Here is a 14719-nt window from a genome sequence, read left to right on the forward strand (position 1 = left end):
GCGTCGCGGGTGCTTTGTCGCCGGTCTGACTGATTCTGGTACTAGTGCTGTGTTGCATTGGTGTGTGCATGAAGAGGCGGAGCTTCGCTACCGCCAGCTGACGCAAGAATATCAAGCGCTGCAACGAGCCTACGCTCTGCTAGCCCAGACCAGCGAAAGGGGACTACGACGCCGAGAAGGAGATCAAGGTGGCGCCCCTTCCCGCAACCCCCGGCCGGGTCGCAGCCTCCCCGTTCTCACCCAGCCTCGGGTGTTCTCTGGTCTGAAAGGAGGAGGAGGAGCCTCCCTCCTCCTCCTTTCAGACCAGAGAAAAGCTGATGGTAGAAATGGGTCACTATCAAAGCAGAGTAGCAGATCTGGAGTCAGCGCTGAAGCAACAAGGACAGGTAAGCTAAATCAATGAGCACACCTTTTTCTCAGACAAAATAGCTACATTCTTCAGTCAGTCATCCGTCTGGCATTACTGGACCAACACCCCCCCCCCCCCCCCCCCCCCCCCCGAACGTGGCTGGGAAAATGCGGAGAAAAGCAAATGTCATTTTCCAGTCAACCAAAGAATTTGTGGATGAAAATGACACAACATTCCAAAGCTGTCCACGCGTTTGTCTCTTCTAGAATGTCAAGTGGGTGGAGGAGAAGCAGCTGCTGCGTCAGAGCAATCAGCAGTTGGCCGAAAAGGTGACGGAAAGAAAGGCGCTGGGCGGAGTCGCTTGGCGTCACACCTGTCGGGAAGCCCCGCAGATGAGGTCTGACTGTCTTTTCAGGTCAGGCGGATGGAGGCGGAAGAAGCGCGTCTGAAAGAGCACATCCAGGATATCCGAGACCAAAACGAACTGCTTGAGTTCCGCATCCTGGAGCTGGAGGTGGGAAGACTCGCACAAGCGTGTTGAGGCCAGAGATGTGACGGACGGACGGACGGACGGACGGACGGATGCATGCCTCTGCCTTTCAGGAGAGGGAGTGGCGCTCCCCCGTCTTGAAGTTTCTGCAAGTCCGTTTCCCAGACGGCCTCAGCCCTTTGCAGATCTACTGCGAGGCCGAGGGCGTGAGCGTACGTAAGGCGTCCCTCGCAACCCTAACCTTAACCCGAGGTCCCAGAACACCTTACATTGCTCCTTGCGCCTTTCCCCCGGACATCGTCATCAGTGATCTGATGAAGAAGCTGGACATCCTGGGCTATAACGCCGTAAGTGTATGTCGAACTCCTTATGTTCGCACTCCACGAGACTCGGCGGCTCAAATGTGACTTTTGGAAGGCTTTGCGCTGAAAGAAGCTTGTTGACGCTGTGCCTTTGGGCTCTTGCAGAATCTCACCAACGAGGAGCAGGTGGTCGTGATTCACGCCAGGACCCTTCTCACCCTAGCCGAGAAGGTAACGCGCACGTCCACGCACGCTCTCGCATTCTGCTTATGTGACAGCAGCCTTTCCTCAGTGGTTAGAATACATCAAAGTGACCAAGTCAGCACTTCAACAGAAGATGTTGGACATTGAAAGTGAGAAGGTAGACAGACACGCGACATCAGCCAAGGGGAACTCCGGCAATGTGCCCCAACAATTCTGACCTTGAGCTGTGCTAGGATATGTTCTGCAAGCAGAAGGGCTACCTGGATGAAGAGTTGGACTTCAGGAAGTGTTCCATGGACCAGGCTCATAAGGTAAGCCGCCCTCAAATCTCCCGCCGGACCACTGATGGACGAGGATTGCGGCCCAGAGGATCCTGGAGCTGGAGGCCATGTTGTACGAGGCGCTACCGCAGCGGGACTGCCCCGCCACGGACGGCGAAAAAGCCAGCCACGCTGGCGTGAATGACGTGCTGACGGCGGATCAGAGAGAAGAGCTTAGGAGCGCCGTGGACCAATGGAAGCGAGCCCTGATGTGCGAGTTGAGGGAGCGCGACGCTTGCATCCTCCAAGAGAGAATGGATCTGCTGCACAGCGCGCAACAGGTAAGGGCCCAAAGCCAGCCCGGCACTTACTTGCACGCTTACTGGCTTTTGAATGCCACTTTCCATTTGTCCGTCCTAGAGGAACAAAGAGCTGAAAGAATTCATCGAAGCTCAGAAGAGACAAATCAAACAATTGGAGGAGAAGTTTCTGTTTCTCTTTCTATTCTTCTCCTTGGCCTTCATTCTGTGGCCCTAACACCAGCTGGTGAGTGAGCTCCAGCGGCACCGCACTCGACACCTCCGATACACTGCCAGCCGGTCTCAGACGTTGGCAGACGCTCCGATGCCAACGTATACCCCCCGCCACGGTGACAGAGGCACCGCGTCACACCGGCGCTCATCCAATCAGAAGGCAGGAAAAGCAAATTCACATGCAGGGCACTTTTGAACCAGAAGAGAGCGCCACAAAAAACGGTTGTTGCCCCAAACGCGCACTAAAAAGGGTCAGAATAACAAGAGTCCCACTGGCCAGCCGGGGCCACCCGTCCAGCTGTTTCTTCAGGGGGGAAAAAAATTGGAGTCACCGGTGAGTACATTTTGCATTTAGCTCTGCTTTTCTGCTTCTGTCTTCAAGTGTGTGGCATCCTGCGATCAAAGAGTCAGCCAACCCCAAAGCGGTTGACCTCAACGTCCCACCACCATGCCTACCAGAGCAGGTGACGTGATGCTTTGGACATCCTTCCGTCTCAGATGCCCAAAAGTACTCTTTGCCACATCTGCGGCAATACGGTGTCTTTTCAAAGGTGCAAATAAATCCAGCGTGGGCGGAACACGCACGTCTTCGGTTTTTCCCGCTTTGTTTGTGTGACAGCTGTTGTGAAAATTTTATACAAATAAAGTTGTATAGTACAGGTTTGGCCAAGCCGCAACTCCCGAACCGCATGCGGCTCTTTTATGTTCATATCAACATTTGTGTGTGTGTGTGTGTGTGTGGGGGGGGGGGGGGGGGGGTTGTGCGTGTTGGCTTCACTTGAGTTCAATTTGGTATTTTGGTCAAAAGCGCATGTGGTGAAATTCCACAAAGTAGGATGGGCAAACACATTTCTTTAAACTATGAGTGTCAATTGGGCTCTCGAAATGGCAGGGAAAAGATGCACAGCAAAACAAAAATACGTAGATGAACACAGGACGTTTTAATCAGAGTGGGAAAGTTTCTATTTTTTGTTGAACGTGATGGCAAACCATTCTGCCTGATATGTCAGACCTCAGCGCATTTCAAAGATTCAAATCTTCAGCGCCATGCACTTCAGCTCACTCCATGCTAACATTGATCAGGCGTCGAACCCGCATCATCATGCTTAAGAGGTGGCCATGCTAACCAGTGCGCCATTATGTCAACGCATAATAACTAAGTCTACTGGTCAAAACAGCGGTTACTATATGACGTCGCTACGTCGTGGTCACGTGACGCAGACAAGACGTCAATGGACGTGGGCAGAGTTAACTTGTTTAAAAGGGAGTAGGCAGAAGAAATATTTAATTTATTTAAATCTATTTTGAGTGCACACCATTATGCCAATGCATAACAACTGTAAATCTACTAAACAAAACAGCGGTTGCTATATGACATCTGCCACGTCGTGGTCACGTGACATACGTGACGTCGATGGGCGTAACTTTCGCCGGAATTCAAATCCGCGGGGAGAGTTAACTTGTTTAAAAGAGAGTGGGCAGAAGAATTATTTAATTTATTTAAATCTATTTGGTGTGTGCGCCATTATGTCAATGCATAACAACTGTAAGTCTACTAAACAAAACAGCGGTTGCTATTTGACGTCTGCCACGTCGTGGTCACGTGACGCGGACGTGACGTCGACGCCTACTTTACATCCCACCGATCACAGGACTCCTCGGCTGCATAACCGTGCCCCCTTCCCAACCAATCGGATTTGCTATACGCGAAAACGACGCCAATGGAAAGAGCTTCCGCCCAAATTTAAATCCGTGGGCGCGGCTCGCAGCAGGAAGTAGGAAAATGACGGCGATGTTGACAAAGACACAGCGGATGGTAACATACGACTAACAAGAGAAATATTTTTATTTTCTGCTTGCAACTGGACCGTCCAGAGCGTACACGGTAAGTACAACTCATCGTTTTTAAAAAGAAGTACTTTTGTTGCCCTGAAAAGCGAGTGACGTGGCGTTTGTGGGGGACGTCGAATTTCGACGATTCTTTCTGGTCAACGGTTGTAAATGATTGTGTTGATTAAAAAAGAAAACTTGATGTAACTCTACTTTTAACTGCCGTTTCAGATAGATTTGGAATTGCATCACATCCAATTTTGCCTAGAGCGTACACGGTAAGTAACACTCGTTGTGTTTAAGGAGATTTACGTTTGTAATAGCAGAAGTGTAGCCGCGTTGCGTTGTACGTGTGAATGTTGGTCCGGGCGAAATGTTAATGTTTAATTTCATTCCTTTAGGTTCCACGGTGTTTGTTGGCTGCAAGTTTTCCACTGCAAGAAGAGGCTCATATCATTGACCAGGAGCGAGCTACAATGGTGAGTAGCCATAACATTTATGTTAAACACTTCCTATTTCATGTCTAACAGTACTTGATTTAACAAATAACCATAAATAAATACAGTGTGGGCACTGAAGTTAACATATGTGATTATACTGCCTAATCTGTCACCGAGTAGATTGTTGCAAAGTAATATAAGATCCAAAGTTGTAATTCAGAATAGTTTTCAAAAGAAGGCCATTAGAATTATATACAAGTCTGATTACCCCGAACAAGCTATTAATTAAATCACAAATTCTTCAATTCAAAGATTTGGTAGATTATCAGACAAATAATGTCTAACAGTAATTGATTTAACACATCACGATAAGTAGATTGAGTGTGGGCACTCTCAAGTTAACATATGTGATTATACTGCCTAATCTGTTACAGAGTATGTTGTTGCCAAGTAATGTAGAATAGATCCAAAGTAGTAATCCAGAATAGTTTTGAAGAGGCCATTAGAATGATAAACAAATCTGATTACCTTGAACATAATAACAAGCTAAGTGTTTAATATGTCCTATGAAGTCAAAATTGGGCACCATCATGTGGTGAAATTTGGAATTGCATCACATCCAATTTTGCCTGGGAACAAACAGATTACATAAATCTTAGTTTTGAATAAGCCACTCCTTCTCAAACAAGTAAACTCTGCCCATTTTGCGCAGTAGATGTTCTGTTAATATCTAGTATTTATACAAAGTCATAATTTAAATTGCTTTCAACCTTCATTCATCGGTTCAACCAACATTACTCGCTCTTCTTACCAACTTGTATTGATTTAACTAAGCGTTTAATACTTCCTATCAGGTCTCAAATCGAGATTTGGCAAAATACAATTTCAGCAAATCCAATTTTGCCAGGGAACAAAAATAGATTAAATAAACTAAATAAGTCCTCTTCCCATTAAATAAATCAGAAAAGTCTGTCTTGTAACCAGTCCTCTTCAAACAAGTAAAGTCTGCCCATTTTGTGCCGTAGATTTTGTGTCTATGCCTAGTATTTAAACAAAATCATAATTTAAACGACTTCTTTCCTTCATTCACTTTGGAAATTTGGAATTGCAGCAAATCGAATTTTGGCAGGGAACAAAAATAGATCAATTAAACTAAATAAGTCTTCTTCCCATTAAATAAATTAAAAAAGTCTGTCTTGTAACCAGTCCTTTTCAAACAAGTAAAGTCTGCCCATTTTGTGCCGTCGATTTTGTGTTAATGCCTAGTATTTATACAAAATCATAATTTAAAGGACTTCATTCCTTCATTCACTTTGGAAATTTGGAATTGCAGCACATCAAATTTTGCCTGGGAAGAAAAGTAGATTAAATAAATTTAATAAGTCTTACTACTTCCCATTAAATAAATTAAATACGTCTTACTTGTTCCCACTCCTTTTCAAAACAGTAGTTTAAAACGAGGGCCCTTCACTCAATCTTTAACCTCAACCCCGCACGTTGTGTTGTATCTGTGAATGTTGGTTGTGGCCAAATGATAGTTTTCTTTCATTCGTTTAGGTTCCAAGAAAACTTGATGTAACTCTACTTTTAACTGCCGTTTCAGATAAGCGGGTATTACGTCGCAGTCAAATGCCGCGGATATGACGTAATTGCCCGAACCTCCGCCAAAATTCAAATCTGTTGGCGCGATGGCCGTGAGCCACTGAGCAGCGACGATTATCAACAGAAATATCTTTATTTTCTGCTTGCAACTGGACCGTCTAGAGCGTACACGGTAAGTAACACTCATTGTGTTTAAGGAGATTTACGTTTGTAATAGCAGAAGTGTAGCCGCGTTGCGTTGTACGTGTGAAAATTGGTCGAGGCGAAATGTTAATGTTTAATTTCATTCCTTTAGGTTCCACGGTGTTTGTTGGCTGCAAGTTTTCCACTGCAAGAAGAGGCTCGTATCATTGACCAGGAGCGAGCTACAATGGTGAGTAGCCATAACATTTATGTTAAACACTTCCTATTTCATGTCTAACAGTACTTGATTTAACAAATAACCATAAATAAATACAGTGTGGGCACTGAAGTTAACATATGTGATTATACTGCCTAATCTGTCACGGAGTAGATTGTTGCAAAGTAATATAAGATCCAAAGTTGTAATTCAGAATAGTTTTCAAAAGAAGGCCATTAGAATTATATACAAGTCTGATTACCCTGAACAAGCTATTAATTAAATCACAAATTCTTCAATTCAAAGATTTGGTAGATTATCAGACAAATAATGTCTAACAGTAATTGATTTAACACATCACGATAAGTAGATTGAGTGTGGGCACTCTCAAGTTAACATATGTGATTATACTGCCTAATCTGTTACAGAGTATGTTGTTGCCAAGTAATGTAGAATAGATCCAAAGTAGTAATCCAGAATAGTTTTGAAGAGGCCATTAGAATGATAAACAAATCTGATTACCTTGAACATAATAACAAGCTAAGTGTTTAATATGTCCTATGAAGTCAAAATTGGGCACCATCATGTGGTGAAATTTGGAATTGCATCACATCCAATTTTGCCTGGGAACAAACAGATTACATAAATCTTAGTTTTGAATAAGCCACTCCTTCTCAAAGAAGTAAACTCTGCCCATTTTGCGCAGTAGATGTTCTGTTAATATCTAGTATTTATACAAAGTCATAATTTAAATTGCTTTCAACCTTCATTCATCGGTTCAACCAACATTACTCGCTCTTATTACCAACTTGTATTGATTTAACTAAGCGTTTAATACTTCCTATCAGGTCTCAAATCGAGATTTGGCAAAATACAATTTCAGCAAATCCAATTTTGCCAGGGAACAAAAATAGATTAAATAAACTAAATAAGTCCTCTTCCCATTAAATAAATCAGAAAAGTCTGTCTTGTAACCAGTCCTCTTCAAACAAGTAAAGTCTGCCCATTTTGTGCCGTAGATTTTGTGTCTATGCCTAGTATTTAAACAAAATCATAATTTAAACGACTTCTTTCCTTCATTCACTTTGGAAATTTGGAATTGCAGCAAATCGAATTTTGGCAGGGAACAAAAATAGATCAATTAAACTAAATAAGTCTTCTTCCCATTAAATAAATTAAAAAAGTCTGTCTTGTAACCAGTCCTTTTCAAACAAGTAAAGTCTGCCCATTTTGTGCCGTCGATTTTGTGTTAATGCCTAGTATTTATACAAAATCATAATTTAAAGGACTTCATTCCTTCATTCACTTTGGAAATTTGGAATTGCAGCACATCAAATTTTGCCTGGGAAGAAAAGTAGATTAAATAAATTTAATAAGTCTTACTACTTCCCATTAAATAAATTAAATACGTCTTACTTGTTCCCACTCCTTTTCAAAACAGTAGTTTAAAACGAGGGCCCTTCACTCAATCTTTAACCCCAACCCCGCACGTTGTGTTGTATCTGTGAATGTTGGTTGTGGCCAAATGATAGTTTTCTTTCATTCGTTTAGGTTCCAAGAAAACTTGATGTAACTCTACTTTTAACTGCCGTTTCAGATAAGCGGGTATTACGTCGCAGTCATGTGCCGTGGATATGACGTAATTGCCCGAACCTCCGCCAAAATTCAAATCTGTTGGCGCGATGGCCGTGAGCCACTGAGCAGCGACGATTATCAACAGAAATATCTTTATTTTCTGCTTGCAACTGGACCGTCTAGAGCGTACACGGTAAGTAACACTCATTGTGTTTAAGGAGATTTACGTTTGTAATAGCAGAAGTGTAGCCGCGTTGCGTTGTACGTGTGAAAATTGGTCGAGGCGAAATGTTAATGTTTAATTTCATTCCTTTAGGTTCCACGGTGTTTGTTGGCTGCAAGTTTTCCACTGCAAGAAGAGGCTCGTATCATTGACCAGGAGCGAGCTACAATGGTGAGTAGCCATAACATTTATGTTAAACACTTCCTATTTCATGTCTAACAGTACTTGATTTAACAAATAACCATAAATAAATACAGTGTGGGCACTGAAGTTAACATATGTGATTATACTGCCTAATCTGTCACGGAGTAGATTGTTGCAAAGTAATATAAGATCCAAAGTTGTAATTCAGAATAGTTTTCAAAAGAAGGCCATTAGAATTATATACAAGTCTGATTACCCTTAACATAACAACAAGCTATTAATTAAATCACAAATTCTTCAATTCAAAGATTTGGTAGATTATCAGACAAATAATGTCTAACAGTAATTGATTTAACACATCACGATAAGTAGATTGAGTGTGGGCACTCTCAAGTTAACAGATATGATTATACTGCCTAATCTGTTACAGAGTATGTTGTTGCCAAGTAATGTAGAATAGATCCAAAGTAGTAATCCAGAATAGTTTTGAAGAGGCCATTAGAATAATAAACAAATCTGATTACCTTGAACATAATAACAAGCTAAGTGTTTAATATGTCCTATGAAGTCAAAATTGGGCACCATCATGTGGTGAAATTTGGAATTGCATCACATCCAATTTTGCCTGGGAACAAACAGATTAAATAAATCTTAGTTTTGAATAAGCCACTCCTTCTCAAACAAGTAAACTCTGCCCATTTCGCGCAGTAGATGTTCTGTTAATATCTAGTATTTATACAAAGTCATAATTTAAATTGCTTTCAACCTTCATTCATCGGTTCAACCAACATTACTCGCTCTTATTACCAACTTGTATTGATTTAACTAAGCGTTTAATACTTCCTATCAGGTCTCAAGGCAAGATTTGGCAAAATACAATTTCAGCAAATCCAATTTTGCCAGGGAACAAAAATAGATTAAATAAACTAAATAAGTCTTCTTCCCATTAAATAAATCAGAAAAGTCTGTCTTGTAACCAGTCCTCTTCAAACAAGTAAAGTCTGCCCATTTTGTGCCGTAGATTTTGTGTCTATGCCTAGTATTTAAACAAAATCATAATTTAAACGACTTCTTTCCTTCATTCACTTTGGAAATTTGGAATTGCAGCAAATCGAATTTTGCCAGGGAACAAAAATAGATCAATTAAACTAAATAAGTCTTCTTCCCATTAAATAAATTAAAAAAGTCTGTCTTGTAACCAGTCCTTTTCAAACAAGTAAAGTCTGCCCATTTTGTGCCGTCGATTTTGTGTTAATGCCTAGTATTTATACAAAATCATAATTTAAAGGACTTCATTCCTTCATTCACTTTGGAAATTTGGAATTGCAGCACATCAAATTTTGCCTGGGAAGAAAAGTAGATTAAATAAATTTAATAAGTCTTACTACTTCCCATTAAATAAATTAAATACGTCTTACTTGTTCCCACTCCTTTACAAAAAAGTAGTTTAAAACGAGGTCCCTTCACTCAACCTTTAACCCTATTTATTCACCTTCTAGGCTAAGTGTTAAAGGCTAAGTGTTAAAGGCTAAGTGTTAAAGGCTAAGTGTTAGAGGCTAAGTGCCAGAGGCTAGGCGCCAGAGGCGAGTTTTTGTGGGCTGAAGTTTTAGTGGGGTTAGTGTGAATACAATCCAAAAGAATACAACAGAATACAATACAATAGAATATAATACATAGATTAAATTCAATAGCTCTTACTACTTCCCATTAAATAAATTAAATACGTCTTACTTGTTCCCAATCCTTTTCAAAAAAGTAGTTTAAAACGAGGGCCCTTCACTCAACCTTTAACCTCAACCCCGCACGTCACATTGTGTTGTATCTGTGAATGTTGGTTGTGGCCAAATGATAGTTTTCTTTCATTCGTTTAGGTTCCACGGTGTTTGTTGGCTATGTTTTCCACTGTCAGAAGGATGAAAATACAAAGTACAACGCTTGGACGTGGGCGAAGACGTCACCGGTGAGTCCTTCCTTCCTATTTATTTACCTTCTAGATGCTAGAGGCTAAGTGTTAGAGGCTAAGTGTTAGAGGCTAAGTGTTAAACACAATACGAACAACACAACGATACTGCACTGAACAACACGATACCGCACTGAGAAACACGATACCGCACTGAACAACACGATACCGCACTGAACAACACCATGCCGCACTGAACACCATGCCACACTGAACAACACCATCCCGCACTGAACAACACCATGCCGCACTAAACAACACCATGCCGCACTGAACAACACCATGCCTCACTGAACGACACCATGCCGCACTGAAAGACACCATGCCGCACTGAACGACACCATGCCGCACTGAAAGACACCATCCCGCACTGAACACCATGCCGCACTGAACAACACCATCCTGCACTGAACAACACCATCCCGCACTGAACAACACCATGCCGCACTGAACAACATTATGCCGCACTGAACATTATGCCGCACTGAACAACACCATGCCGCACTGAACAACACCATGCCGCACTGAACAACATTATGCCGCACTGAACAACACCATGCCGCACTGAACAACACCATGCCGCACTGAACAACACCATGCCGCACTGAACAACATTATGCCGCACTGAACAACACCATGCCGCACTGAACAACACCATCCTGCACTGAACAACACCATTCCGCATTGAACACCATGCCGCACTGAACAACACCATCCCGCACTGAACAACACCATCCCGCACTGAACAACACCATGCCGCACTGAACAACATTATGCCGCACTGAACAACATTATGCCGCACTGAACAACACCATGCCGCACTGAACAACACCATGCCGCACTGAACAACACCATGCCGCACTGAACAACATTATAACGCACTGAACAACACCATCCCGCACTGAACAACACCATGCCGCACTAAACAACATTATGCCGCACTGAACAACATTATGCCGAAATGAACAACACCATGCCGCACTGAACAACACCATGCCGCACTGAACAACACCATCCTGCACTGAACAACACCATCCCGCACTGAACAACACCATGCCGCACTGAACAACACCATGCCGCACTGAACAACACCATGCCGCAATGAACAACACCATCCCGCACTGAACAACATTATGCCGCACTGAACAACATTATGCCGCACTGAACAACACCATGCCGCACTGAACAACACCATGCCGCACTGAACAACACCATCCTGCACTGAACAACACCATCCCGCACTGAACAACACCATGCCGCACTGAACAACATTATGGCGCACTGAACAACATTATGCCGCACTGAACAACACCATGCCGCACTGAACAACACCATGCCGCACTGAACAACACCATGCCGCAATGAACAACACCATCCCGCACTGAACAACACCATGCCGCACTGAGCAACACCATGCCGCACTGAACAACACCATCCTGCACTGAACAACACCATGCCGCACTGAACAACACCATTCCGCACTGAACAACACCATGCCGCACTGAACAACATTACGCTGCACTGAACAACACCATGCCGCACTGAACAACACCATGCCGCACTGAACAACACCATGCCGCATTGAACAACACCATGCCGCATTGAACAACACCATGCCGCACTGAACAACACCATCCTGCACTGAACAACACCATGCCGCATTGAACAACACCATGCCGCACTGAACAACACCATCCTGCACTGAACAACACCATCCCGCACTGAACAACACCATCCCGCATTGAACAACACCATCCTGCACTGAACAACACCATGCCGCACTGAACAACACCATGCCGCACTGAACAACACCATTCCGCACTGAACAACACCATGCCGCACTGAACAACACCATCCTGCACTGAACAACACCATCCCGCACTGAACAACACCATGCCGCATTGAACAACACCATCCTGCACTGAACAACACCATCCTGCACTGAACAACACCATGCCGCACTGAACAACACCATGCCGCACTGAACAACACCATGCCGCACTGAACAACACCATGCCGCACTGAACAACATTATGCCGCACTGAACAACATTATGTCGCACTGAACAACACCATGCCGCACTGAACAACACCATGCCGCACTGAACAACATTATGCCGCACTGAAAAACACCATGCCGCACTGAACAACACCATCCCGCACTGAACAACACCATCCCGCACTGAACAACACCATGCCGCATTGAACAACACCATCCTGCACTGAACAACACCATCCCGCATTGAACAACACCATGCCGCACTGAACAACACCATTCCGCACTGAACAACACCATGCCGCACTGAACAACACCATGCCGCACTGAACAACATTATGCCGCACTGAAAAACACCATGCCGCACTGAACAACACCATCCCGCACTGAACAACACCATGCCGCATTGAACAACACCATGCCGCACTGAACAACACCATGCTGCATTGAACAACACCATGCCGCACTGAACAACACCATGCTGCACTGAACAACATTATGCTGCACTGAACAACACGATCCTGCATTGAACAACACCATGCCGCACTGAACAACACCATCCTGCACTGAACAACACCATGCCGCACTGAACAACACCATGCCGCACTGAACAACATTATGCCGCACTGAAAAACACCATGCCGCACTGAACAACACCATCCCGCACTGAACAACACCATGCCGCATTGAACAACACCATGCCGCACTGAACAACACCATGCTGCACTGAACAACATTATGCTGCACTGAACAACACGATCCTGCATTGAACAACACCATGCCGCACTGAACAACACCATCCTGCACTGAACAACACCATCCTGCACTGAACAACACCACCCCGCACTGAACAACACGATCCCGCATTGAACAACACCATCCCGCACTGAACAACACCATGCCGCACTGAACAACACCATCCCGCACTGAACAACACCATGCCGCATTGAACAACACCATGCCGCACTGAACAACACCATCCTGCACTGAACAACACCATCCCGCACTAAACAACACCATGCCGCACTGAACAACATTATGGCGCACTGGACAACATTATGCCGCACTGAACAACACCATGCCGCACTGAACAACACCATGCCGCACTGAACAACACCATGCCGCACTGAACAACACCATGCCGCACTGAACAACATTATGCCGCACTGAACAACACCATGCCGCACTGAACAACACCATGCCGCACTGAACAACACGATCCCGCATTGAACAACACCATCCTGCACTGAACAACACCATGCCGCACTGAACAACACCATGCCGCACTGAACAACACCATTCCGCACTGAACAACATCATGCCGCACTGAACAACACCATCCTGCACTGAACAACACCATCCCGCACTGAACAACACCATGCCGCATTGAACAACACCATGCCGCACTGAACAACACCATCCTGCACTGAACAACACCATGCCGCACTGAACAACACCATGCCGCACTGAACAACACCATGCCGCACTGAACAACATTATGCCGCACTGAACAACATTATGCCGCACTAAACAACATTATGTCGCACTGAACAACACCATGCCGCACTGAACAACACCATGCTGCACTGAACAACATTATGCCGCACTGAACAACACGATCCCGCATTGAACAACACCATCCCGCAGTGAACAACACCATGCCGCATTGAACAACACCATGCCGCACTGAACAACACCATGCTGCACTGAACAACATTATGCTGCACTGAACAACACGATCCTGCATTGAACAACACCATGCCGCACTGAACAACACCATCCTGCACTGAACAACACCTTTCCACACTGAACAACACCATGCCGCACTGAACAACATTATGCCGCACTGAACAACACCATGCCGCACTGAACAACACCATGCCGCACTGAACAACACCATGCCGCACTGAACAACACCATGCCGCAATGAACAACACCATCCCGCACTGAACAACACCATGCCGCATTGAACAACACCATCCCGCACTGAACAACACCATCCCGCACTGAACAACACCACCCCGCACTGAACAACACGATCCCGCATTGAACAACACCATCCCGGACTGAACAACACCATGCCGCACTGAACAACACCATTCCGCACTGAACAACACCATGCCGCACTGAACAACACCATGCCGCACTGAACAACACCATGCCGCACTGAACAACACCATGCCGCACTGAACAACATTATGCCGCACTGAACAACACCATGCCGCACTGAACAACACCATCCCGCACTGAACAACACCATGCCGCATTGAACAACACCGTGCCGCACTGAACAACACCATCCTGCACTGAACAACACCATCCCGCACTGAACAACACCATGCCGCACTGAACAACATTATGGCGCACTGAACAACATTATGCCGCACTGAACAACACCATGCCGCACTGAACAACACCATGCCGCACTGAACAACACCATGCCGCACTGAACAACATTATGCCGCACTGAAC

The 14719-nt window shown here is 44.6% G+C and overlaps 1 long non-coding RNA gene across 1 annotated transcript; it reads left to right on the forward strand.

The window, feature by feature from the left end:
• The first annotated feature begins 4180 nt into the window (after positions 1–4180).
• Positions 4181–6107, forward strand: LOC148378110 (uncharacterized). Its single transcript, XR_015856167.1, has 3 exons — positions 4181–4246; positions 4370–4447; positions 6012–6107. It is a non-coding gene; the product is annotated as an uncharacterized LOC148378110 (long non-coding RNA).
• The last annotated feature ends 8612 nt before the right edge of the window (positions 6108–14719 follow it).

The sequence above is a fragment of the Syngnathus floridae genome, unplaced genomic scaffold, assembly GCF_059516105.1.
Source record: "Syngnathus floridae isolate MCC-2025c unplaced genomic scaffold, RoL_Sflo_1.0 HiC_scaffold_64, whole genome shotgun sequence".
In the NCBI taxonomy this organism is placed as follows: Eukaryota; Metazoa; Chordata; class Actinopteri; order Syngnathiformes; family Syngnathidae; genus Syngnathus; species Syngnathus floridae.